This window comes from Mustela erminea, chromosome 1 (genome assembly GCF_009829155.1).
Source record: "Mustela erminea isolate mMusErm1 chromosome 1, mMusErm1.Pri, whole genome shotgun sequence".
In the NCBI taxonomy this organism is placed as follows: domain Eukaryota; kingdom Metazoa; phylum Chordata; class Mammalia; order Carnivora; family Mustelidae; genus Mustela; species Mustela erminea.
Genome location: NC_045614.1, coordinates 119,074,840 through 119,102,669, shown reverse-complemented (window position 1 = coordinate 119,102,669; position 27,830 = coordinate 119,074,840). Strand labels below are relative to the sequence as shown.

The 27,830-nt window shown below is 36.8% G+C and overlaps 1 pseudogene; it reads left to right on the top strand.

The window, feature by feature from the left end:
- LOC116590551 lies at positions 1-27,392 on the top strand (annotated as a pseudogene).
- Positions 27,393-27,830: the final 438 nt, after the last annotated feature.

Genomic DNA, 27,830 nt, shown 5'->3' with positions numbered 1-27,830 from the left:
ATGGTTCACAGAGTTTTAGTAATGATAGACACTAACTCTTCATGTTTGGAGCCCTATATGTCTGGCACAGTCGTCCTTAAACATTTTAATTTCAGAGATGACTTTGATGAACAGTATGAGCATGCTGCCAAGAAATCCTATACAGGGGCAGCTGCATTAGATTCTGTGTACAATTTCAAGGGGGTTCCAACCAGTGAGCCTTGGGCTGATGAAGAACTCCTGCCTACTGATAATGATAGAAAACTCTTACAGCACTTTTACTATGTGTCAGACACCGTTCCACCTGCTCTTCATGTATTTTTTTTTTAAGATTTTATTTATTTATTTGACAGAGAGAAATCACAAGTAGGCAGAGAGGCAGGCAGAGAGAGAGAGAGAGGAGGAAGCAGGCTCCCTGCTGAGCAGAGAGCCCGATGCGCGACTCGATCCCAGGACCCTGAGATCATGACCTGAGCCGAAGGCAGCGGCTCAACCCACTGAGCCGTCCAGGCGCCCCCTGCTCTTCATGTATTAACTCATTTAATTATCACAATTTGTATATGTAGACATTCTTATTAACCCATTTCACAGAAAAATGAAACTGAAACACAGAGAGATGAAAATATTTGCCCAGAGTCACAATACTAGCAGGTTGAACTAAGAGTAAAACCCAGATAAGTTGACCAGAAAGACTGTGCTCTGTTACAACTGTCTGGTGCCTCTCAGAGAAGAAACGTGGCAGAGACAGACAGACTGGATGATAGACCCTTACATACTGCTCTCAGCATGACCAATTTCCCTAAGCAATCTCTTCAGACTAATTGTTGTCCATGCCTCAGTTATCCGGACCAGTATCACAACAGATAAATATGCATTACCTAATTGGAAAAGGAGACAGCTGTAAAAAATAAGGCAATATGCTTTGAAGCCTTTAAATGGGAGCTTTGATGCAAGTCTGAGTTATCAGGACCTTCAAGTTCTATAGCACTGGGCTGGTAGCCGTTGGGAGTACAAAAGACTAAAACAAAAACAAAAACATTAAACTTGAGTTGATAATGTCAGTTCTTTGGAATAAGAGATATGACAGATCTTCTCTATTTTGTTTAATGTTTACCTTTAATATTTTACCTTTGTACCCTGTACTTCATGAAGCTTCTTCAAAACAAACTTCTTGGATTGACTTTCCTATGGTCACACTGGGAGAGAAAATTTATAATGTCTTCTCCCTGACATGCAGTTCTCCTGGAGGGCAATGAAACAAGGCTAAGAAACATGCTGCATGGACTGGGTTACCAACCCCCACAGATGTCCCTTAGTCCAGCACTAGACTGTCCTCCCTGCATCCTTCCCAGAGGTTACTAGGAGATGAGGGAAAGAGGTTGTTGGACAGCAGTAAGCCTTTCTCAGAGGAGCCTTCCCCAAACCCCAAAGCCACAACTATGAGAGAACAATGTCCTTTGGAATCCACTTCTAGCTAGAAAAAAAGGAGAACTTTGAAAAGCTCTGCTTATTTCCAGTGCTTCCTTTATAAACACAAGCATTCTACCTTTTACCCTGCCATGCATCTTTCCTTCTAAATGAATACAATGAAGGCTTTAAAAGTTTTATCTCCTTTTCTAGGGATTTTCCCTTCCTCATCCTCAACTCAAATACTTAACCAACCTAGAAATAGTGATTGCTGTCGCCCAAATGCAGCTGGGTTTGTTAACATAGAACTTCTGATACAGGTAAAGAGGAACAGACGTGAAGATCTATAGATGGTAAAATGCTTTCTCCAGAGTATCCTGATGAATCTAAAAGAGAGGCACATGTGTTTTCCAATTAAGAAAATGCCTGCCAAGCAATGGGTAATGCCATATGTCTGAGCCTCTTAAATGGAAATGAACAGCCAAAAGCTTTTTGCTAAAAAAGAAAATAATTATTTGTATTTGTGGCATCGTATTCTGAACTTCCAAAATATCATCCCTGCTTTTCCATTATCTCTAATATTATCTTAGGTATGCTTGGACTTTTTGATGGTGATGTTGTAATTCTAAATCTAGAAAAAATTTCCATTCTCTACTGTCTTCAAAAACACCATATTCTCATTTAAGAGGAGAACTCAGTGGATTCCCAATATAGTTTTAAGTGATTTGTGATATTCAGTGATGAAGATCTGTGCCTCATACCTCACTACTTCATCAGTTTCACCTCAAAAACCCTTATGGGATCAAATAAAAGAAAGCTCTCATAAAATCAGAATAAACTCCATATGCTTTTTCACCTTATTCTTCTCTGAGCAATGTGAAAGACTTGCTCTATAAATGTTAAATAAATAATAAAGGTCAGAGAAAGGTCATCATTTCTTTTGAAAGGGGTACATTTCTTTTGAAAGAGGTACATTTTCTTAAGCTCATCACACAGAATTTTCTAACTGCTGGGGAAATGTGCAGCTCTATTAGGAGAGAATTCTGCTTTCATTTTTCTACTCAGACTACAGAATAATGTTCTCCTAATCTAGATATCTACACAGAACCATACTAAAAGGATTCTTTGACGTAATACCTTGTACAAATAGTAGAGTTCACTACAAAGAACTAAAACTTGCAATATGAGAACGAGCCATAGTTTATAACACATAGAACTAGACAAAGAATATTAAGTTGGTTCTAAGATTGTGTAACTCTTTGCTAAGGACCAATGGAGATTTTTTTACCAATGAGATTGAGGAACTGAGTTCTGCTTCTGTCTTATTCCAATTCTGTGGGTGTCATGTAGCTGTCGCTTTAAAATTCAGACTTGAGAGATGCCTGGGTGGCTTAGTCGGTTAAGTATCTGACTCTTGATTTCAGCTCAGGTGATGATCTCGGGTCCTAGGATGGAGTCCTACATCAGGCCCCACACTCAGAAGGGAGTCTGGTTGAGATTCTCTCTTTCTCTCCCTTCTCCTTCTGCCCCTTCCTTCTCTTATGCTCCCTCTCTCTCATAGATAGATAAATCTTTAATATAAATAAATAAGTAAAATTCAGATGAAGTTTGCCTAGGTACTTGTTGAAACAATAAAAATCATCCCTAATGTCACAGTATACATATGTAATTTTATAATAACTGTAAAATAAATGCACAATTTTCAGTACTGGTAAATGCTCAGTGAAATGGATGATTTCATACACTTAGTACCATTCTGAAAAGTAGTTTGATATCATGATTCAAGAACCTTAAAGTTGTGAATTTTTAATCTCTTATTTCCTTTTATAAGAAATTATTCTAATAGAATGGTGAGATGTGTATAAAAAGATTCATATACAAGAATGTTCTTAGAACATGGTGACGAGTTTCAAACAACTTATATATTCATCAATATTGTGTTACCATATACACTTGCTATATTACACACCTGTTAAAATCACATTTTATACAAATTATAATGAAAAGGGAAATTTTCCAAAATATATAGTTAAATGAAAGAAAGTCTGTTTATAAAACATATAATATAAATCCAGTTTAAACATATATATACATAAACATGTATACATGGGGGAGTATATCCTATAAAAATATAAGGTTTTAAACAAACTGATACTTCTCTGGGTGAAATGATAAAGAATGGTTTCTTTAAAGTATTGCACAGAAAAATATTATCTTAATAATTAGAAAAAGCCAATATTATTTTTAAAATTAGGAGCAGAGAAGACATCTCTGCTTATATCTTTAGCTATTATTATTTGTGTCACATTATTTGTACCAGATCTTACTGAGTGATGCTTGGATGTGAATTTTCCTTAAAAAATACATACAAACAAACAAACAAACACTATTTCAGATCATCTTCAGGAAATTTCTCAACTCTAAAATAAAGCCAAAAGTATTCCCTAGGAGGGCTTAACTATTATTAAAATATTATTAATGCATCAACTTTGTGTTAAGGCAGGTAGTTACATAAAAAAGCAACTGTGTACACAAACAGTGCTGAAGCCTAATTAAAAGTTAAAGTACCAATAAGAGTAATGATATAGTAAAAGGCACTGAGATTGTTCATGTTGTTATTTATAGGCATCAGCCATGGGATTTGTTAATAAAAGTTTGCCTTAGCCAGAGAGAACTACGACATCGTAGGTTCAAGTTCCTCGCTTGGCAGAAAAACGAGAATCAGGCTGGTAATCTAGGTCAGGAATTCATTTCAGACAAATCACAATTTTCTGCGTGTGATTTGCCAAGTAATTTTTCAGTTTCTTTTTCATGGTTTTCTGAGAAAAGTCCTAAAGCCATGATTTAGTTACATTACTTGAATTGGCAACAAAACTAGTCATGCAAGAGAAAAATCATTACTAATGTGTTTAAACACCCTTAAAACTGTTTCTATTTCACTTCTCCCATATTATGAGGACAATCAGCTCCACTCTAGTTTTCCAGTGCTTCTAAGAAGGGTTCAATTCCCAAAAGCAAATGAAAGTCAGGTCTCCTTCAATTATCAAGAGATCTTCCACTTGGGTCTCCTGATGCTACTTACCCAAAAATGTATCAGCACCAAGCATAGTAATGCTTGCAAGCCCACTTTATTTCTTAACTGATGTTTCTTTTTTTTTTTAATATTTATTTATTTATTTGAGAGAGAGAAAGTGAGACAGAGCATGAACGAGGAGAAGGTCAGAGAGAGAAGCAGACTCCCCATGGAGCTGAGAGCCCGATGCGGGACTCGATCCCAGGACTCCAGGATCATGACCTGAGCCGAAGGCAGTCGTCCAACCAACTGAGCCACCCAGGCGTCCCTTAACTGATGTTTCTTGATCAGCTAAGTATCTTGATATCAGTATCTATCGATCCAAAATATATTGTGGTAGATTTCTGCTTAAAAATAAATGGGAAGGAGATTTTGGCAGACCAATGCTTCCACTGAGAACAGAAAGGAAAACCAAGATAAAATATGTTAATCATCAGTTTGAAGTCAGTAGACTGTGGCAGTGGCAAAGAGAATTGGAAGGGCCATACTCCAGAGAGAAAGAATGTAGCAGAAATAAACAGACTTCTGCAGTTACTTAACAAAAACCCTAGGGCAATTGTTAATTTTGTGAATGGGCATAAGGATGAGAATCTAAGTTTTGAAGCCAGAAAGGGATGCTACTAGAAGATGCAGAAAGGAAAAAAACTAAGCTTTTAATAGGTATATGGGGAGCCTCAGACATATTACTGGTTTTGTCTCACAACAGTTACCAAGTTCTGAAATAGTAGCAAGCAGGAAACCAAAACCTAAACAGAAAGTTTAAAAGACTGAGAAATGCTTTAGCAGTCTTGTAAATAGACACCATTAAGAAAAGGCAACCCACAAAGTGAGAGAAAATATTTGCAATATACTCAACAAAGATGTATAACTAGAATATACAAAGAACTTCTACAAATCAATAAGAATGCGTAATATGATCCAATTGAAAACAAATGAGCAAATGATATGAACAGGTGCTTCACAAAAGAACATACCATTTGGTCAATAATAATGAAGAAAGGTGCCCCCTTCATTAATCATCAGGATAGTGAGAATTTAAAACACAAAGCAATTACCACGACACATACCAAAACGTTAAAATTTAAAAATATAACAATCTCAAGTGTTGAGGAAAATGTAGAACAACTGGAATTCTCATTCACTGCTGGTAGAACTATAAACTGGAAAAATGTTCGGCAGAGCATATGCATATCCTTGTAAACTCTGTAGAAATATAGAAATATATGCCCCAAAAGACATGCGAAGGAATGTTTATAATGATGCTGTTCATAACATCTCCAAACTGGAAGCAACTCAATCATCTAACAACAGCAGACTATATATAAATAAATAGGGGTATTTATGTAATAAATACTATTCAGCAGTGAGAACAAACAATATATACAATATACAATATTGTATACAATATATATTGTATATATAACAATGCACATAAATCTGATGGAGAGCAAAAGAAGTTAGACTCAGAAGACTGCATATGTTACAGTTTTATTGATGAAAGTTCCTAAACAGACAAAATTAGGCTAAGGTGTTAAAAGTCAGGAGAGTTCTTACTCTTAGAGGTCTAACAATCATAAAGGGACAAAAGAGGACTTTTGGGATCTGGGTGGTGTTCTGTTTGTAAAATGGGTGCTGGTCACAAAGGTTTACTTTGTGAAATTCATTCTGCTACATTTTATTTATACAATTTTGTGTATGTATTAAATTAAAAGTTTGCTTATGTATCGAGAGAGAGAAGCTTCCCAAGATAACTGTCAGACTGAGATCATTATCAAAATCTCAGTGTGCTATCAATTTATCTGTTAGACAGATACAATTGAGTTCTACATTCGTGTCCATCAAACTACTGAACAAATATTAATTAAATACCTAATTGCTATACTAGTGGAAAAAACTTAAGTAGAAGATATGATCTCCAATTTCATAGTGTTTACAAAGTATTTACAATCTGTTTGGGGAAATAAGATTAGAGACAAGATTAGCCAATAGAATTTGAAGTTGAAGTCTGAGCTCCTTTCTTGACACTTAGGGAGTTTTGAGTTGATAGACATTGGAAAATTGTTCCAGCCACCAAAATACCCTATGAGGATATTTTCTGCTCACAAAAATATGATATTTATTTTCAAGGATTTTTGCATTTGTGCTCATGAAGAATATTGAAGATTGTAGTTTTTTTTGTAATGTCTCTGGGTAATACTGGTCTCATAAATGTGGAAGGATTCCTCCTTTTTCAATTACCTGGAGAAATTTTTGTAGCATATAAACATTTGGTTAATTTATCAGTGATGCCATCTCATTTAGAATTTACTTTGTGTTCAGGTTATCTTAAGTAGACCATTTAAGTTATTTGAGTCTTGAATTAACTTTGGTAGATTGTGACCTTCTAGAAATTTGTTCATTTAATCTGTCATCAAATTGACTGAAATAAATGTGTTAATAATATTTACTTTTTAATATCCTCAAGGTCTGTATAATATATACGGATTTCCTTTCTTTCCTGATATTTGTCATCTGTATCTAGAAGTTTATCAATTTGTTATTTTCAAAGAACCAGCATTTGGTTTCACTTATTTTCTCTATTTTCTTGTTTTGAATTAAACTTGTAAGTTTATTATATCTATCCTTATATTTGCTTTGGATTTAGTTTGCTTTTGTTTTGCTGCTATCTTAAATTGATAGATTAATTAGATAAATTGATATCTAGATAAATTAGATAAGTTGATAAATTAGATTTTTTTCAGTTCAGATATTTCTCTCTTCTCATATTTCTCATATTTCTTTTCTTTTCTCATATTTCTATCAATATATAAATTGATACATATATAGTATATAGATCACTATAGATTTCTCTATAAGTGATGCATTAACTGTATACTATAAAGTTTAATATGCTGTGCTTTTTCATTAAATTAAAACTATTTTCAAATGATTCTCACAATTTCCCCTTTGATACAAGTTATTTCAAAATATATGGTTTAATTTTCAAACATACAAGAATTTTTATATATTTTTATTACTTATTTCTAGCATAGGCTAATTATTGAGAATATGTTCTACATCAGTAAGTGTTGTGCATGGATTTGCAAGGAATGTGTGTTGTGATGTTATTAAATGGGTTATTCTCTAAGTGTCAATTACATTAGGCAGTTGATGGTACTTCTCATGTGTTCTCTAGTCTTACTATAGATTTTGGATAATTGTTATAGGTTTTTCTGATTTTCTGTTTTTCCATTCATTATTGACAGAGGAATGTTGACATCTTTGGCTATTTTTGTAGATTTTTCTGTTATTATTTTGAGACTTCTATCAATTTTTAAAATGTAACTCCATATATAAACACTTAAGATTGTTGTATCTTCTTGAATTGACGGCCCTTGAGGCTTAAGACTTTTGTTTCAGATAGAAGGATCTAGTGAAGTAAGTATAGTTTTTTTTGTTTCAGGTTTTTTGTTTTGTTTTGTTTTTTGCCTGTCAGCCACTGGCATCCAGTAACTTCTGTACATCCATCCCATCATAGGTCTGGAGTGGGGAAGGACCATCTTGCTCTGCACCCACTCTCCGTGAACACTTGATGACACTCATGGAGAAGAGTCTGAGTGAGGCTGAACTCCCCTGTGCCTGGGGCTTTCTGTTTTTCTAAACTGAAATCTTTATCTACTTTTGGCTTTTAAGAAGTAATTACAATATTAACTGATATTTTTTTTCTTATATGCTCCTATGGCAGCCACATATTTTTCCTGCACTTTGGCAAAGGTTTGTGTCTGCCCTCTTCCTGTCAAGGAATCTGTATCTTTAGAGAATTCAGTTTTCTTGGTTGTCTTGTGACCTTACCACTCTGATGGCTTTAAGGTAAATGGTAATTTTGTAAGTATCTGGCTTTCTGTTATTGTTAGGATGGGAGCAACATTATTTTGTAGCTTTCAGAAGCAGAACTTAATTGATAGAATTTTGATTGGGATTACAATCTACAGATCAATTTTGGAGGAGTTTTCATCTGAGTCTTTAAGTCCATATATTATTTATTATAAACTTGTTTTTTAAAGATTTTATTTATTTATTTGACAGACAGAGATCACAAGTAGTCAGAGAGGCAGGCAGAGAGAGAGGAGGAAGAAGGCTCCCTGCTGAGCAGAGAGCCCAATGCAGTGCTTCATCCCAGGACCCTGGGATCATGACCTGAGCTGAAGGCAGAGGCTTTAACCCACTGAGCCACCCACATGCCGCTATTATAAACTTTTTGAGTGATTAAGAATAATTATTGTTTTTATGTTTTATTATTGTTTTATATTAATATAGTATTATAAGTACACACATTGACTAATGTTGGAGAAAACTGCCTTAATTAAATCTAGGTTTCCTCAGGGGTGATAAAGTGGCAAAAGTAGGGATCAATTATGGGGCTGGAAAAAAAGTGATATTCTCTTTTTTCTCTTTTCATATGACATCATAACGCCTGTTCAAAGTCAAATAGCTCTGGTTAATTGCAGATATAGGACTAGAACACTGGTCATATTGACCTTCAGTTGGGGTCTTTCCACTACACATTACATATACTGATGTGCTTTGCAAAGATCCCTTGAGGGGCGCCTGGGTGGCTCAGTGGGTTAAGCCTCTGCCTTCGGCTCAGGTCATGATCCCAGGGTACTGTGATCGAGTCCTACATCGGGCTCTCTGCTCAGCGGAGAGCCTGCTTCCCCCTCTCTCTCTGTCTGCCTCTCTGCTTACTTGTGATTTCTCTCTCTGTGTGTCAAACAAATAAATAAAATCTTTAAAAAAAAAGAAAGAAAGAAAAGCTCCCTTGAGTTCTTTCTCTTTTTTTAAAGAAATATAATCACATACTCACACAAATTTTTCAGAATGTCAGACACGTCGGGGCACCTGGGTGGCTCAGGTCATGATCTCAGGGTCCTGGAATCAAGCCCCACATGGGGCTCTCTGCTCAGGAAAGAGCCTGCTTCCCCCCTCTCTCTGCTTGCCTCTTTGCCTAGTTGTGATCTCTGTCTGTCAAATAAATAAATAAAATCTTAAAAATAAATAAATAAATAAATAAACAACAAACATTTTCCCAGTTACTGCTTTCTTTCAACATAGCAAATGAAAGTTTTTCTATTCTTCATTTAAATTTATGGATTTCTAAAGGACTTCTTGAAGGAAAGGAAGGGCTGAACAGAATATAATAGTAAAAAATAACAATTTAAAAACCCCTTAGTAATTTGCCAAAAAATAGTTAGTTATGGGACAAGGTTTCAATCAGGTTGTCTGACTCTATAGAAGGGTTTAGCAAAAGATAGCCCACAGACTAAATCTGATCTCCCACTTAGGTTTGTAAAGTCATATTGAGGCACAGCCATGTCTACTCTATCCTGCAAGTATATCGACAGAGATATTTTAAGCCTCAAATTTAATTTATACTTGCTTACTAAAAACTTCCCAAAACCTTTCTGTTGCTCCAAAATCCTTTATATGGTAATATAAACTATTCAAAATATGGCCCCTGCTCACTTAAGCAGATTGTACATTTTTCACTATTTCTTATATTTTGTATTTATTTCTTATATTCTGTATTTCAGTTATTCATTTACTTTATTTATTCTCTTGCCTCTGGGACTTTGCATATACTCTTCTCTTTGGTCTCATCTGACTCATTCTTCCTCATCCTTTTGGTCCTATCACATAACTCATCCTTGGGAAAGACAGACACCCAAGAGTTCCAGGTGCTCCCATAAAATCCAGAAAATCTACTGCCACCAATAATAATGCTATTATTTTGTCTTGTAAATCAGTATTTAGTAAACTATAACCCATAGGTCAAATCCATACTTCTGTTTGAATGGCCCATGACTTAAGAATAGTTTTTACATTTTTAAATAGTCTTAACTCAAAAGAAAAGTGATATTTCATGAAATACCAAAAAATTATATGAAAATCAAATTTTATGGTTTATAAATACAATTTTATTGGAACGCAGCCACACTCATTGTTTATATATTATTGCACGCTGGGGAAGGTATGATAGAGAAAATACCATCCCATGTCTCTACAGACTTCAGTATCCACAATACCTTCCCCAGTGTATGGCACAAAGAAAATACTACTTATTTATGACATGAATAATGTGTAAATAAGTTCAACTGTTTTGTCCAAAAATCAGTTATAATTAAGCATTAAGCATAGAAGCCAGCCAGATTTTCTGTTCCTAGCCAAGTACTCTTTGCTACTAGATTAGGCCTCTTTCCTTATGATTTTAGAGCACATTATTCTTAGAGGAATCATGGAATTAAAATTCCTTCCAGTTTCTACATAGGAAGAAATGTCCCTGACATGGTCCCTACATTGCAAGCTCCAATATGCTGAAGTGTTCATAAGAAACCTCCCCTGTTATGCCCACAAAGAGTAAATAATGATAGACAAGCACTTCTGCTAAAACCGCTGCTTTAAAATAACATTTTGCTAAGTTCAGGCACACATCAAAAACACAGTTTATGAAAAAAGTGTATCAAAGCAAGCACCGTGATTAACCATATCCAGATGGGAGAAAAACATGTTGACATTTCAGCAAGAATGGTTTCAATTCAAGCCTCCCCCCCCAAAATCCCCATTTATACTTTCTAGTCAGCCAAAATTTCCAGCTGCATGGATTCTCTAGTGAACAGACAGGCCAGCACATAGAATAAGGTCACTAAAGAATGTGCCAGTAATCACAAACTGTAATTAAGTGGTAATGGCCTCAACCTGAAGCTTTCTTCAGGATTAATGAGTACCTGAGAAGCTAGTAGCCTGAGGCAGCACTCATTCTGTCCAGGATGCCCTGGGATAATGTGAGTGCTATAAACAAATGTGTTTCCAACTTAAATCATCCCCTAAAATTACCTTTTCCACCTCTATATCAGAGTTAGATTTTTTTTATGGTATTCATTGTGGGGAAAAAAAAGTTTAAATAAGAAAAGAGAATAGAAGGATTAAAATGGGAAAACGGTAAGGTATATCTTTCTGGGGGTAAATGTGAATTATATTTAGAATATCCAAATTTTAATTTTCAGATTTGCTATGAAAATAAGGATAAGAAACTGTTAGAGTCATTATTACTATGACTTTTAATGCCTTGGCTTTAGTAATGGAAGAGAGGGAGCAAACAGAGCATCAGTTTAGTAAGTTAGGCAACCATCAAAATATTAGCCATCATTTATTTGCTGCCTACTCTAACACAGGCAATTAATGTCTCATCCCTTGTAGGCTGAGCATCATTATCTCCTTTTTATAGGTAAAGAATCTGGGAATCAGGGAGGTTAAGTAACTTGTCCTAGGTTGTCTTAATCAGTGTAGGGGTTAGGATTCAAGCCTAGGTTTCTCTGACTTTAAGACTTAAACCCTAAATCACTATTTACTCTGACCTCACTGATCTGAAAGGCCTCTGTCAATCATATAGAAGTAATGAGATCGATTTTTCAGGGTGAGATTTCCAAAAGAGAAATGGAGCTAGTGGTAGATGATCAAATGGTAGATGTGGTAGCAAGTGGTAGGTGATCCCTACATGCTTTTAAGGGAAACTGTTACATATATCAGGAAACGTAAATGGAAAAAGCTCAGGAGTGATAGAGATTTTTAAGGTAGGAGTCTGCTGTGTGCCATCCTTAAGGCTTGGTATTGCTTCCATCTCTTGAGATGAATGTAGAAGCCTTAAACAACCATAGTTTCCATAATATACCCCATGCTCCCACTAGCCCCATCTGACTCCATGATGTCTGAAATTTCTTTAATAAAACTCTAAAGTTTAATTTTTTTTTAATTTTTTATTTTTTATAAACATACATTTTTATCCCCAGGGGTACAGGTCTGTGAATCGCCAGGTTTACACACTTCACAGCACTCACCAAAGCACATACCCTCCCCAATGTCCATAATCCCACCCCCTTCTCCCAACCCCCCTCCCCCCAGCAACCCTCAGTTTGTTTTGTGAGATTAAGAGTCACTTATGGTTTGTCTCCCTCCCAATCCCATCTTGTTTCATTGATTCTTCTCCTACCCACTTAAGCCCCCATGTTGCATCACCACTTCCTCATATCAGGGAGATATGATAGTTGTCTTTCTCCGCTTGACTTATTTCGCTAAGCATGATACGCTCTAGTTCCATCCATGTTGTCGCAAATGGCAAGATTTCATTTCTTTTGATGGCTGCATAGTATTCCATTGTGTATATATACCACATCTTCTTGATCCATTCATCTGTTGATGGACATCTAGGTTCTTTCCATAGTGTTTGGCTATTGTGGACATTGCTGCTATAAACATTCGGGTGCACATGCCCCTTTGGATCACTATGTTTGTATCTTTAGGGTAAATACCCAGTAGTGCAATTGCTGGGTCATAGGGCAGTTCTATTTTCAACATTTTGAGGAACCTCCATGCTGTTTTCCAGAGTGGTTGCACCAGCTTGCATTCCCACAAACAGTGTAGGAGGGTTCCCCTTTCTCCACATCCTCGCCAGCATCTGTCATTTCCTGACTTGTTGATTTTAGCCATTCTGACTGGTGTGAGGTGATATCTCATTGTGGTTTTGATCTGTATTTCCCTGATGCCAAGTGATATGGAGCACTTTTTCATGTGTCTGTTGGCCATCTGGATGTCTTCTTTGCAGGAATGTCTGTTCATGTCCTCTGCCCATTTCTTGATTGGATTATTTGTTCTTTGGGTGTTGAGTTTGCTAAGTTCTTTATAGATTTTGGACACTAGTCCTTTATCTGATATGTCGTTTGCACATATCTTCTCTCATTCTGTCTGTTGTCTTTTGATTTTGTTAACTGTTTCCTTTGCTGTGCAAAAGCTTTTGATCTTGATAAAATCCCAATAGTTCATTTTTGCCCTTGCTTCCCTTGCCTTTGGCGATGTTCCTAGGAAGATGTTGCTGCGGCTGAGGTCGAACAGGTTGCTGCCTGTGTTCTCCTCAAGGATGTTGATAGATTCCTTTCGCACATTGAGGTCCTTCATCTATTTTGAGTCTATTTTTGTGTGTGGTGTAAGGAAATGGTCCAATTTCATTTTTCTGCATGTGGCTGTCCAATTTTCCCAACGCCATTTATTGAAGAGGCTGTCTTTTTTCCATTGGACATTCTTTCCTGCTTTGTCGAAGATTAGTTGACCATAGAGTTGAGGGTCTATTTCTGGGCTCTCTATTCTGTTCCATTGATCTAGGTGTCTGTTTTTGTGCCAGTACCATGCTGTCTTGATGATGACAGCTTTGTAATAGAGCTTGAAGTCCGGAATTGTGATGCCACCAACTTTGGCTTTCTTTTTCAATATCCCTTTGGCTATTCGAGGTCTTTTCTGGTTCCATATAAATCTTAGAATTATTTGTTCCATTTCTTTGAAAAAGATGGATGGTACTTTGATAGGAATTGCATTAAATGTGTAGATTGCTTTAGGTAGCATAGACATTTTCACAATATTTATTCTTCCAATACAGGAGTATGGAACATTTTTCCATTTCTTTGTGTCTTCCTCAATTTCTTTCATGAGTACTTTATAGTTTTCTGAGTATAGATTCTGTGCCTCTTTGGTTAGGTTTATTCCTAGGTATCTTATGGTTTGGGGTGCAATTGTAAATGGGATTGACTCCTTAATTTCTCTTTCTTCTGTCTTGTTGTTGGTGTAGAGAAATGCAACTGATTTCTGTGCATTGATTTTATATCCTGACACTTTACTGAATTCCTGTACAAGTTCGAGCAGTTTTGGAGTGGAGTCTTTTGGGTTTTCCACATATAGTATCATATCATCTGCGAAGAGTGATAATTTGACTTCTTCTTTGCTGATTTGGATGCCTTTAATTTCCTTTTGTTGTCTTATTGCTGAGGCTAGGACTTCTAGTACTATGTTGAATAGCAGTGGTGATAATGGACATCCCTGCCGTGTTCCTGACCTTAGCGGAAAAGCTTTTGGTTTTTCTCCATTGAGAATGATATTTGCGGTGGGTTTTTCATAGATGGCTTTGATGATATTGAGGTATGTGCCCTCTATCCCTACACTTTGAAGAGTTTTGATCAGGAAGGGATGCTGTATAAAGTTTAATTTTTAAATGAGAGGTTTAATATGTAAACATGCCTGAGAGAAGTACCTGTTGTGTCTTAAATTCATCCTGAGATGGGAGAAACTGCTATTAGCACCTTTCTTAAAGGAAAGTACAGGAGGCTTGTTTGCAGCCTGAGGAATTAAGTACTGGATTATAAAAAAAAAATCCTTTGTACTCTAAAATAAAGAAGGGGAGTGGTGGGGAAGGACTATATCCTTCTTTGCTGCAGAAAAACAAGGAAAAGATAGAGTAGCCAGATATCTGCTTCCCTATTCTTTTATCTCTGGTCCCAGAGTGGGTGGCCAGGCATTCCTTCTTCCTTAGAGTGATTAGTCTGATGACAGCAGGGACATGAGATATTCTTTGGGCAACTAGCTGACTGCACTGAGTCTTTATTTTCAGATATGTCTTATCCTTTTAGGGGGAGTGACAGGTTACAGTAGGGTCTCCGAGTCTCCTCCAAAGACAAAAATCTGAGGAGTCCATTCTACCTCCAAACTTCCTCTGACCCTCTTTCTCTATGTGAGAAACAGACCAAATACAAGCAATCCCTTTCTCCCAGGGTTTTTGCATTACTATCTCAACTGATGCAGCTTACCTAGAAAGACAACCCTTGGCAGTGTTCAAGCAAAGAAAACCTTTTCTAGACAGGTCTCAAATACTAGAGTATAATTATGTTTGGACTATGGTATGTTTTGTAAGCCAAAACATACTCAGGTTCTAAATTAAACTTGATAGGACCTCTGCCTTTCTTCTTCCAAGGGGAGAAGATCTGAGAGGAGATTATCAATACAGCTGAGCCTGCTTCACCTATCTTCTTTTTCAAAGTCAGATAACCACAAACAAAACTAGAACAATCTTCTAGTCAGACATGAATTACCGAATTAGCAGAGTAAAGCATAGTGATCAGAGAGAAGGGTAAAGAAGTTATGGCCATGGGTGACTAACTTTACCTACCTAAAAATGAAGTCTTGCAGAGTTTTTCAAAGCAGATTATTATCTTCCTTTTCAAGTACAATGGCCAAGATGGCAGGACAGAAGAGTGGCAACTCTTTTGGAATGATTAAAGCCTATTTGGAAAACTGATACTGAGGCAATAATGAGAAAAGAGGGGAGGTGGGAGGTGGGAGGAGGGAGAAAGAGAGAAAGAGAGAAAAAGAATTATTAAAGACTTTAATTAAAGAGTCACTGAATTTCATATCTTTGCTAAATTATAAACCAGTACAATCTAAGGTCAGACCTCACTTCTAGTCCAGAAGTCATCTCACCCTCCAAGGCTGGGATTCCAATGGTATAAGATGAGTATTGAAGGAGGAAGAGAAAGGAGATAAGAAAATCCATTCTCAGAATCTGATTGTAGAATATAAGAAAAAGGGGCACAGTGATTCTGTGTCAGCAATATCCATTTTAGGTAGCCACTCCACTGACACAGTTACCTAAAGAGAACTCTCCTTGGCCACACCTGCCAAGTTGTCAGTCCTGGATATAATAAAAGATCCCAGGTGGAAATTCATCATCTGGTTTCCCAGGGGATTCAGGAAATAAAACTGCCATCTTTACAATTGTAGACAATTGTAGACAACCCTTAACTTTCTTCTCCAAACTATTTCTAATTTGATGATTCTCAACAAATCTCAAAACTGCCATCTTTACAATTGTAGACAATTGTAGACAACCCTTAACTTTCTTCTCCAAACTATTTTTAACTTGATGAGTCTCAACAAGAGATAAGCTTTGAACTCCCTGTGAAACTTCAAAAAAAAAAAAAAATGCATATTGTTTCTTATTCCAGATCTAAGGAATAGGAATCCTTAGGAGTTGGGTGCCTGGGTGGCTCAGTGGGTTAAAGCCTCTGACTTTGGCTTAGGTCATGATCCCAGGGTCCTGGGATAGAGCCCCACATTGGGATCTCTGCTCAGCAGGGAGCCTGCTTCCCCGTCTCTCTCTGTCTGCTTCTCTGCCTACTTGTGATCTCTGTCTGTTAAATAAATAAATATAATCTTAAAAAAAAAAGAATCCTTAGGAGTAGGGATATTTTTATATGTACTAAAAACAAAATAAAACAAAAAAACCCTCAAATACTCTGAAGCACATGCCAACTTAAGAACCATTACTCTAATTTCCTTATTACTTCTTTTTTTTAATTTTTAATTTTTTATTTTTTATAAACATATATTTTTATCCCCAGGGGTACAGGTCTGTGAATCAGCACGTTTACACACTTCACAGCACTCACCAAAGCACATACCCTCCCCAATGTCCATAATCCCACCCCCTTCTCCCAACCCCCCTCCCCCCAGCAACCCTCAGTTTGTTTTGTAAGATTAAAAGTCACTTATGGTTTGTCTCCCTCCCAATTCCATCTTGTTTCATTGATTCTTCTTCTACCCACTTAAGCTCCCATGTTGCATCACCACTTCCTCATATCAGGGAGATCATATGATAGTTGTCTTTCTCCACTTGACTTATTTCACTAAGCATGATACGCTCTAGTTCTTTGATTGATAAAATCCAAAATTTCCTCTCCATCTCAGCTATTCTTTAGGATATATTGATTTTCGATCTTGCTTTTAAAATAATGGCACCTGGTATGGAACATAAAACTCCAAACAACAGAAAACTGAAGTACCACCTCCCTATTCTATTAATGGAGTCTAACATAGCATTTCTTCTCCTTTCAGCATTAGCAAAACCTTTGTAGGCTTTTATATATCTTTTTCAGTTGTTTGATCCTGTACTGCTTTATGGAATGAGGTTCTCCCAGAGAGGTCCTGCAATACCTTCTGCAGTAGCTCACAGAGCTTACTGCTGAAGACCAAGCTGCCTACTGCAGTGACCTATCTGCTCCCCTTCTTTTACTTGCCTCATGACTTCTGGTCTGCCACAAACTCTTATTTCCAAGTCTGGCTGTCATTTATGGTTTATTCTTATATCTTTTCTGTGCCTTTGGTGAAAAATAAGGAAACTGCATCATGATTCCAATCTACTGAGATCAACTTGGATCGAGATTCCAGAGTGTTCACAGTATTCTCCAAATCCATTCTATTTGCATATTAATCAGTCTGTCATAAATCTCTTGATTCATAATCTTGATTAAAATGTTGAAGGTATGTTATTATCAAGCCTATTTCAGATCAATAATTGCCTAACACCTCACCACTTTCCAAAATGTGATCTCAATAAAAGAATTCACAGGAAAAAAATAGACATCATTAACTTGGATACTCCACAGGTCGAAATTACAGAATCACCTTATCTTCTATGATATGTCCTCTTGATGTATAATGTTTCTCCTTTGTAAAAAGTCATGCTAGAAAGATTTTATAGGTCTTGAAGAAAATAGTTATGAGATACTATCATAAACCAGTATCATAAACCAGCTCTGTTGAAACTATAGGTAAATAATTTATTATTGAATTAAAGTAAAAATGATGCCACAGACCTTAACATGTGCCCAGCCATCCATTCATTCAATTAATGGATACTTACAGAATACTGCATCAGACAGGCATTATGCTAAGCATGGAAAATACAATGATGACCAAGACAGATCTAGTCCCTTACCCCAAAGATCTAAGAGTCCACCAGGGAAGAGAGACATCAATGGAGAAATGATAAAAAATTATCCTATATACACTAATGAGGAGTCTTTCTACTACATTATACTGCATCAGTATGAAATCATATGAGGAGAAGTATATACACTGTCAGATTTCAAAATGCTTGTGGATACACACATTTAAGAGGGATATAGAGAAACTAGAATTTTATAAGAGAGCACAACCTGGATGCTAAGGTGACATGAAATAATGCTATATGAGGACTAATAAAAAGAATGGAGATGATTAGTTTAAAGAGGGATGAACATTTTTGACACCAGACCTCGGATGGTTGGAATGTGACAAAGGGAGATGATCTGGTTTGTAGGGTCTTACAGAATTGAACAGAGGACAATGAGTAGTAACCAGGAGAGAGCAGATTCCATCTCAAAAGAAGAAATGTTTTTATATCTGAATTGTATCAAGATTGAGTGGGTTTCTCATGAAACGATGAGATTTCCATTAGTGGACTGTTTCATCACACATTGTCTCATCTCTTACAAGGATATTTCAAATTATTTTCAACTAAAAAATCCACAGTAGGATTAAAGGGTAAAAAACCTCCCAGACCTGAGGTCTTACAAATCATACCTTACATACTTTAAACTATTAGATATATAGAGTCTAAAACATGTCTAAACATATATAGAGTTCTGAAACATGTTTACTACCCCTTAATTATAATGCCAAATTTCTGTTATTTCCTTTTAATTGACTATTCAGTCTTATGTTGTTATTTTACACTGTAAGCGTTTACATTTTAAATTATAAATTATAAATTAAGACCTAATAATTCATTTTAACGTGAAATTATGTGACCATTTTAAACATATTTTAAAAATAGGAAAAGTTGATGATTAAGAGTCCCTTATGGTGGCTCAGAGGAAGCAAGATGGTGGAGGAGTAGGAGACTGAAATATCATTAGGTCCCAGGAGTTCAGCTACATAGTTATCAAACCATTCTGAACACCTACAAACTCAACAGGAGATAGAAAAGAAGAAGAGCAGCAGTTCTAGGAGAAAAAAAAAAAAAAAAAAACATTAGCCACTTTCCAGAAGGTAGGACATGCAGAGAAGTGAATCTGAAGCAACAGGAAGGTAGCCTGTCAGGGGAGGGGTGGCTCCTGGCAAGTGAGAAAGCAGTGTAGCACAAAATCGGAACTTTTAGAATCTGTTCCACTGAGGGATGTCACTCCAGAGGTTAAGCGGGGAGGGGGGGGCATTGTGGGGACAGTGTGATCTCAGGACCCACAGGGACACAGAAAGACCTGGGGTGTCTGACTGTGGCAGAGCTCCCAGGTATTGGAGAAGGGAAGTCAGCTACAGAGAAGGAGCCAAGGAGTGGGATTAATTGGGATTACCTTACCAATTTGGAATTACCTTAAACCATGATCCAAGTCACATTGGGCCACTATTCTTCAAGCAGGGACCCTACAAGTGGCGGATACGGAGAGCCCCCCCCCCCACTCCTCCTCTGGGAGGAACAGTGTGACAGCACACTGCAGGAATCTGCTGGGTTTGAAGATTCCATGTGGGGTCATACACCAGAGATAGAAATGCTCAGTCAGAGGCTGTGTGAGTTCAGAGTGTAGCCAGAGACCAGGGAGATGGGAGGGATTGACTTCTTTTCTCTGAGGGCACACTGAGGAGTGGGGCCCTGAGTGTATGGCTCCTATAGGGCCGGATATTGGGAGGTCACCATTTTCATTCCCATCCTCCAAAGCTCTACAGAAATCATTCAGGGAACAAAAGCTACCAAGAGTGAACCCAAGCCAATTACTGGTCCCTGGCAAGGGCAGTGCATTTCTGCCTTGGGCAAAGACATTTGAGAATCACTGCAAGAGGACCCTCCCACAGAAGAGCAGCAAGAACATCCACCCAAGAACCAAGTTCACTAATCAATGAGAACTGTGAACTCCAGAGCAAGGGGAAAGCAACACATAAAATTCATGGCTTTTTTCCCCATGATTCTTTAGTCTTTTAAAGTTAAATTTTTTAAGGGTTTTTTTTTCTTATTCTATTTTTGTTTTATTTTCCTCTTTCCTATTTTAACATTTTTAAACTATTTTACCAATACTTTTTAAAAAAAACTTTTAAAATTTTCACCATTATAGTCATATTTCATCCCTTTATTGTATTTGACCTTATTTTTTGTATACATATAAGGGGTTTTTTTCTTTAAAATTTTGGGATACATGGGCACCTGGGTGGCTCAGTGGGTTAAAGCTTCTGCCTTTGGCTCAGGTTATGATCCCAGAGTCCTGGGATCGAGCCCGCATTGGGCTCTCTGCTCAGCAGGGAGCCTGCTTCCCTTCATCTCTCTCTGCCTGCCTCCCTGCCTACTTGTGATCTCTGTCTGTCAAATAAATAAATAAAAGTCTTTAAAGAAAATTTGGGGATACAGTTTCTTTTAATAGAGCAAAACATAACTTAAATCTAGTATGTGGCTCTTTTCTACTCTTCAGCCTGATCACATTCTTTCTTCTTTTTTCTGTTTTTAGCCAACTTCCTATCTTATCAATTCCTTTTTTAGAATCTTTTTAGTTTTCATCTTTACAGTCATATTCCATCACTTCATTGTGTTTACCCTTATTTTTGTATCTGTATAAGTTTTTCTTTCCTTAAAATTTAGGGAGGAATTTTTTTCTAAGAGACCAGAATACAACCAAAATCAAGTATGTGGCTCTGTTCTATTCCCCAGTGTAATTGTGTGTGTGTGTGTGTGTGTGTGTGTGTGTGTGTGTGTGTGTATACATACATATGTATATATGTATGGTTTTGGGTCTCTTCTGATTTGGTTAGCATATTTTTTTCTGGGGTCTTTGCCACCATTTTAGTATTTTGTTCTCTCATTCATCTATTCTTATCTGGATAAAATGACAAGGTGGAAAAACTCACCACAAAAAAAAGAACAAGAGGCAGTACCAACGGCTAGGGACCTAATCAATAAGGACATCAGTAATATGTCAGAATGAGAGTTCAGAATGATGATTATCAAGTTGCTAGCTGGGTTTGAAAAAAGCATGGAAGATATTAGAGAATCCCTTTTTGGAGAAACAAAATGCCTTTCTGGAGAAATAAAAGAACTAAAATCTAACTAAGTTGAAATTTTAAAAAGCTTTTAATGAGGTGCAATAAAAAATGGAGGCTCTCATTGCTAGGATAAATGAGGCAGAAGAGATAATTAGTGATATAGAAGACCAAATGATGGAGAACAAATAACCTGAGAAAAAGAGAGACAAACAACTATGGAATCATGAGGGGAGAATTCGAGAGATAAGTGACACCTAAGATGTAACAATATTAGAATACTTGGGATCCCAGAAGAAGAAGAAAGAGAGAGGGGCAGAAGGTACATTGGAGCAAATCATAGTAGAGAATTTCCCTAATATGGCAAAATATCTAATAGTAAAACTTATGAGTCTTAGTGACAAAGAGAAAATCCTGAAAGCAGCTCTGGACAAGAGGTCTATAACATCCAATGGTATGAATATTAGATTGGCAACAGACCTATCCACAGAGACCTAGCAGGCCAGAAAGGACTGGCATGATGTATTCAGAGAATTAAATGAGAAAAATATGCAGCCAAGAATACTATTTCCAGCTAGGCTGTCACTGAAAATAGAAGGAGAAATTTAAAAAAACAAACAAACAAACAAACAAACAAACAAAACAACTTCCAGGACAAACAAAAATTAAAAGAATTTGCAAACACCAAACCATCTCTACAGGAAATATTGAAAGGGGTCCTCTAAGCATAGAAAGAGCCTAAAAGTAACAAACCTCAAAGGAACAGAGACAACATACAGTAATAGTCACCTTACAGGCAATACAATGACATCAAGTTCATATCTTTCAATAGTTACCCTGAATGTAAATGGGCTAAATGCCCCAACCAAAAGACACAGAATATCAAAATGGAAAAAACAAAAACAAACAAACAAACAAACAAAAAAAAAACAAGAACCATCAATATGCTATCTATAAGAAACTCATCTTAGTCCCAAAGACACCTCCAGATTTAAAGTGAAGTGGTGGAAAACAATTTACCACACTAATAGACATCAAAAGAAAGCTGGGGTGGCAATCCTTATATCAGATAAATTAGATTTTAAGCCAAAAACTATAATAAGAGATGAAGAAGGACACTATATCATAATTAAAGGGTCTATCCAACAAGAAGATCTAACAATTTTAGATATCTATGCCCCTAACATGGGAGCAGCCAATTATATAAACCAATTAATAACAAAATCAAAGAAATGCATTGACAATAATACAATAGTAGTAGGGGACTTTAACAGCCTTTCACTGAAATAAAGCAAAAGATCAACAAGGAAATAAAGGCTTTAAATGATATACTAGACCAGATGGACATCACAGATATATTTAGAATATTCTATCCCAAAGCAACAGAATACACATTCTTCTCCAGTGCACATGGAATATTCCCCAGAATAGATCACATCCTGGATCACAAATCAGGTCTCAACTGGTACCAAAAGATTGGGATCATTCCCTGCATATTTTCAGACCACAATTCTTTGAAGTTAGAACTCAGTCACAAGAGGAATATTGGAAAGAACCCATATACATGGAAGCTAAAGAGCATCTTACTAAAGAATAAATGGGTCAACCAGGAAATTAAAGAAGAATTTCAAAAATTCATGGAAACAAATGAAAATGAAAACACAACTATTCAAAATATTTGAGACACAGCAAAGGCAGTACTGAGAGGAAAGTATATAGCAATACAGGCTTTCTCAAGAAACAAGAACGGTCTCAAGTACACAACCTAACCCTACCCCTGAAAGAGCTGGAGAAAGAAGAGCAAAGAAAGTCCAAACCCAGCAGGAGAAGAGAAATAATAAAGATCAGAGCAGAAATCAATAAAATAGAAACCCAAAGAACAGGTGAACAAATCAACAAGACTAGGAGCTTGTTCTTTGAAAAAATTTCTAAGATTGATAGACCCCTGGCCAGATACATCAAAAAGAGAAGAGAAAAGACCCAAATTAATAAAATCATGAGTGAAAGAGAAGAGATCAAAACCAAAACCAAAGAAGTACAAACAATTATAAGAATATATTATGAACAACTATACACCAGCAAATTAGGCAAACTGGAAGAAATGGATGCATTTCTAGAGACATTTAAACTACCAAAACTGAACCATGAAGAAATAGAAAACGTTACAGACCCACATCCAGTAAAGATATTGAAGCAGTCAACAAAAATCTCCCAAAAAAGAACCCATGGCCAGATGGCTTCTCAAGGGAATTCTACCAAATATTTAAAGAAGAATTAATACCTATTCTCCTGCAACTGTTTCCAAAAAAAAAAAAGAAGAAGAAGAAGAAGAATGAATGAAATGGAAAGAAAACTTCCCAACTCATTTTATGAGCCAGGATTACCTTGATCCCAAAACCACACAAAGACTCCATAAAAAAGGAGAATTACAGACCAATATCCTTGATGAACATGGATGCAAAAATTCTCACCAAAATACTAGCCAATAGGATCCAATACATTAAAAGGATTATTCACCATGACCAAGTGGGATTTATTCCTGGGCTTCAAGTTTGGTTCAACATCTGCAAATCAATCAATGCAATCAATCAATCTGCAAATCAAATCAATACATTAATAAAAGAAAGAACAAGAACCATATGATACTCTCAGTAGATGCTGAGAAAGCATTTGACAAAGTACAGTATCCTTTCTTGATCAAAACTCTTCACAGTGTAGGGATAGAGGGTACCTACCTCAATATCATAAAAGCCATCTATGAAAAACTCAGAGCAAATATCATTCTCAATGGGGAAAAACTGAAAGCTTTTCCCTGAAGGTCAGGAACACAACAGGGATGTCCACCATCACCACTGCTATTCAACATAATACTAGAAGTTCTAGCCTCAGCAATCAGAAAACAGTAAGAAATAAAAGGCATCCAAATTGACAAAGAAGTCAAACTCTCACTCTTTGCAGATGATATGACACTTTATGTGGAAAACCCAAAAGACTCCACTCCAAAACTGCTAGAACTTATACAGGAATTCGGTAAAGTGTCAGGATATAAAATCAAGGCATGGAAATCAGTTGCATTTCTATACACCAACAGCAAGAAAGAAGAAAGAGAAATTAAGGAGTCAATCCCATTTACAACTGTACCCAAAACCATAAGATACCTAAGAATAAACCTAACCAAAGAGGCAAAGAATCCGTACTCAGAAAACTATAAAGTACTCATGAAAGAAATGGAGGAAGACACAAAGAATTGGAAAAGCTCATGGATTGGAAGAACAAATATTGTGAAAATGTCTATGCTACTGAAAGCAATCTACACATTTAATGCAATCCCTATCAAAATGCCATCACCTTTTTTCAAAGAAATGGAACAAATAATCCTAAAATTTTTATGAAGCCAAAAAAAGACCATGAATAGCCAGAGGAATGTTGAAAAAGAAAACCAAAGTTGGCAGCATCACTATTCCAGAGTTCAAGCTGTATTACAAAGCTGTAATCAAGATAGTACAGTACTGTCACAAAAACAGGCACATAGATCAATGGAACAGAATAGAGAGCTCAGAAATGGACCCTCAACTCTATGGTCAACTAATCTTCAAGAAAGCAAGAAGGAATGTCCAATGGGGGGGAAAAAAAAAACAACAGTTTTGAGGTGCCTGGCTGACTCAGTAGGTTAAAGCCTCTGCCTTCAGCTCAGGTCATGATCTCAGGGTCCTGGGATCAAGCTCTGCATTGGGTTCTCTACTCAGCAGGGAGTCTGCCTCCCCCTCTCTCTCTGCCTGCCTCTCTGCCTACTTGTGATCTCTGTCTGTCAAATAAATAAGTAAAATCTTTAAAAAGAAAAAAAAGGAAAAAAAAACAGTATCTTTAACAAATGGTGTTGGGAAAATTGTACAGCCACATGCAGAAGAAGGAAACTGGACCATTTCCTTACACCACACACAAAAATAGACTCAAAATGGATGAAAGATCTCAATGTGAGACAGGAACCCATCAAAATTCTTGATGATAATACAGACAGAAGCCTCTTTGACCTCAGCTGCAGCAAGTTTTTCTTCCTAGGAACATCACTAAAGGCAAGGGAAGCAAGTTCAAAAGTGAACTATTGGGACTTCATGGAGATAAAAAGCTTTTGCACAGTAAAGGTAACAGTCAACAAAACCAAAAGACAACTGACAGAATAGGAGAATATATTCACAAATGACATATCAAGTAAACAGCTAGTATCAAAAATCTATAAAGAACTTCTCAGTACAACACCCAAAGAACAAATAATCCAATCAAGAAATGGGCAGAGGACATGAACAGACATTTTTGCAAAGAAGACATCCAAATGGCCAACAGACACATGAAAAAGTGCTCCACATCACTCAGCATCAGGGAAATACAAATCAAAACCACAATGAGATACCACCTCACACCAGTCAGAATGGTTAAAATTAACAAGTCAGGAAATGACATATGTTAGCAAGAATACAGAGAAAGGGGAACCCTCCTACACTATTGGTGGGAATGCAGGCTGGTGCAGCCACTCTGGAAAACAGAGTGGAGGTTCCTCAAAAAAGTTGAAAATAGAGCTACCCTATGACCCAGCAATCCCACTAGTGGGTATTTACCCTAAATATACAAATGTAGTGATCTGAAGGGGCACATGCACCTGAATGTTTATAGCAGCAATGTCCACGATAGCCAAACTATGGAAAGAACCTAGATGTCCATCAAGAGATGAATGGATAAAGAAAATGTGGTGTATATATATATACAATGGAATACTATGCAGCCATCAAAGGAAACAAAATCTTGCCATTTGCAATAATGTGGATGGAACTAAAGGGTATTATGCTGAGAGAAGTAAGTCAATCAGAGAAAGACAATTATCATACGGTCTCTCTGATATGAGGAATTTGAGAGGCAGAGTGGGGGTCATGGGGTTAGGGAAGGAAAAATGAAACAAGATGGGATTGGGAGGGAGACAAACATAAGAGACTCTTAATCTCATGAAACAAACCGAGGATTGCTGGGTGGTGGGGAGGGACGGGTAGGTTGATTGGGTTATGGACATTGGGGAGGGTATGTGCTATGGTGAGTGCTGTAAAATATGTAAGCCTAATGATTCACAGACCAGCACCCCTAGAGCAAATAATACATTATATGTTAATTAAAAAAATAGAAAAATAGTGACAACATTTCTAATGAGAAGAAGGTAAAAGCTGAATTTCTTAGATCATTGTTGGGGTTTAAAGCAACTGGTTTACCTTGAAAAAAATTATGTAGTTTGAAAAAAGGTCCTGTGACTTGGCAGAAGAAAATTTGAAGAAAGACATATCTGTGTAAAGCTGTTCGAGTCTTTAACACCACCCTGTGACAATGACAGCCAGGCTTAGGAGAACATTAAGAAGCTGGAGAAGAATACAACGTTCTATAGCCAGTGTATGTCATGAATAGCCAGGAGAACTTAGATATTGGGAGCTATTAATCAGGAAAGCTAGATTAGTAAAGCAGTAGAAATGACTCAGCAGGTAGAAAATCTGAAGAGAGTGCATGCCAAAAAGCACACTGAACTAGAAGAGCCAAAACAGGTTCTTTTGCAAAATGAAGTCATTAACTTTCTTATAAATAAGATGACTGCCAAGTTTTTAAAAAATTTTCCAAATACCATGCATTTTCTCTTCAAAGAGTGACCACTGCCTCTCTACCCAGAAACATAAGAAATGTAGGAATGGTGGCTGGGATGGTCATGCAGTTGGCATATTATGGGGTCATAGAAAAGTAAACACCACATGGATTTATGAGTACCTATTCCTAGTCAGATACTGAAGAAGAAAAATGTGAACTAAAGACTAAAGGAGAGTTGGAACCATCTGGAAAATAAATAGTATAAAAGACAAAAATGTCAAACCAAATTTTTCTGAAGATAAATTATCAAAATGTTATGTCTCTTTGATTTAGGCATGGTAGTCTCCTGGACAAGACTTCTGCCAGAAAGTCTACTAAGGCACTCTGGCTTTCTCTTGTATCCACTGTACTATATGTAGCTTTGATGAGCTTCCTCATAGGCCAATTTCCCCAGATGTCTCTGGGTGCCACTCCCACACAGGACAGGTTCCCCTGGATGTCTCTAGAATGTATTTTGTAGACAGTTTTCAGACTTCAACCCAATGAGCCAGCATCTATGTGACTATAGGACATCCTGATATGCGTAACTTGATTTTTCAAGTTTCAGTATATGAACTCTGTAAGTTAGTAACTTTCATCTGAGAAATTATAACATGGAACCAGAGGTTCTCAGAATTGCTGCAAGAAATTTTATATTTCCTTTTTTTTTTTTAGATTGTTTATTTATTTATTTGACAGACAGAGATCACAAATAGGCAGAGAGGCAGGCAGAGAGAGAGGAAAAGAAGCAGGCTCCCTGCTGAGCAGAGTGCCCAATGCAGGACTTGATTCGGGGCTCGATCCGAGGACCCTGGGATCATGACCTGAGCTGAAGGCAAAGGCTTCAACCCAGTGAGCCACCCAGGTGCTTATTTTTTTATTTTTATTTTTTTTTTGAGATTACTTCCCCAGTTAAAATACAGTAAGGGGGAAAAAGCCTGCCTGTGACTTTTTTTCTGCCTCTGATCTTTTTTTTTTTTTTAAGATTTTATTTATTTATTTGACAGACAGAGATCACAAGTAGGCA